The sequence below is a fragment of the Perkinsus marinus genome (genome assembly GCF_000006405.1).
Source record: "Perkinsus marinus ATCC 50983 genomic scaffold scf_1104296928856, whole genome shotgun sequence".
Classification (NCBI taxonomy): domain Eukaryota; phylum Perkinsozoa; order Perkinsida; family Perkinsidae; genus Perkinsus; species Perkinsus marinus.
In genome coordinates, this window is record NW_003216679.1 from 1 (window position 1) to 1,024 (window position 1,024).

At 50.2% G+C, this 1,024-nt stretch overlaps 2 non-coding genes across 2 annotated transcripts; both read left to right on the top strand.

The window, feature by feature from the left end:
• Positions 1-280: 280 nt before the first annotated feature.
• Pmar_PMAR006679 lies at positions 281-362 on the top strand. Its single transcript has one exon. It is a non-coding gene; the product is annotated as a tRNA-Ser (tRNA).
• A 443-nt stretch (positions 363-805) lies between these two features.
• On the top strand, positions 806-887 carry Pmar_PMAR006680. Its single transcript has one exon. It is a non-coding gene; the product is annotated as a tRNA-Ser (tRNA).
• The last annotated feature ends 137 nt before the right edge of the window (positions 888-1,024 follow it).

Sequence of the window (1,024 nt, forward strand, 5' to 3'; positions counted from 1 at the left end):
TCTACCTCTAGACTCTTATCCTATATAAGCCCTACCATTTCAGCGGATTCGCTGTCGTTGCAGCCGTCACTTGGGAAGAGACCTCATATGAAGAGTGCGAACGATGTCATTACTTCGCCGACGTTCTTGTCAAAGCGTTGGGCTACGTACGCAAGGATGCGAGTCAGCTAAATATCATCGCCCTTGCAGAGGTACTCCGCGATGCTGTGAGGCACTCCCCTAGCAACATGAACAGGGCGGCGATTCTCATCGGGAGAGATGAGATTTTTCGTAACTTCCAGACAGCGTGTCCGAGTGGTTAAGGAGATGGACTTGAAATCCATTAGGCTCTGCCTGCGCAGGTTCGAATCCTGCCGCTGTCGCATGTTTGACGACGTATAGGTTTTCGAGACATCTGAACAGCCCCGCCTTCGAATCCTTACAGCGATTCTGATGGACATTAGGAATAAGTAGGTTGCGAACCGACCAAAGCGCATGACATTTGAGGAACATTGATGAGAATTGATTTATATCCCAAAAAATGGATCTACCTCTAGACTCTTATCCTATATAAGCCCTATCATTTCAGCGAATTCGCTGTCGTTGCAGCCGTCATTTGGGAAGAGACCTCTTACGAAGAGTGCGAACGATACCATTACTTCGCCGACGTTCCTGTCAAACCGCTGGGCTACGCAGGCAAGAATGCGACTCAGCTAAATATCATCGCCCTTGCATAGGTACTCCGCGATGCTGTGAGTCCCTCCTCTAGCAACATGAACAGGGTGGCGACTCACATGGGCAGAGATGAGATCCTCTGCGTCTTCCAGACAGCGTGTCCGAGTGGTTAAGGAGGTGGACTCGAAATCCACTAGGCTATGCCTGCGCAGGTCCGAATCCTGCCGCTGTCGTATGTCTGATGGCGTATGGGTTTTCAAGACATCTGAGCAGTCTCGCTTTCGAATCCTCATAGCGACTCCGACGGACATTATGAGCGAGTAGGTGCGAACGAACTGATGCGCATGACATTTGGGGAACATTGATGAGA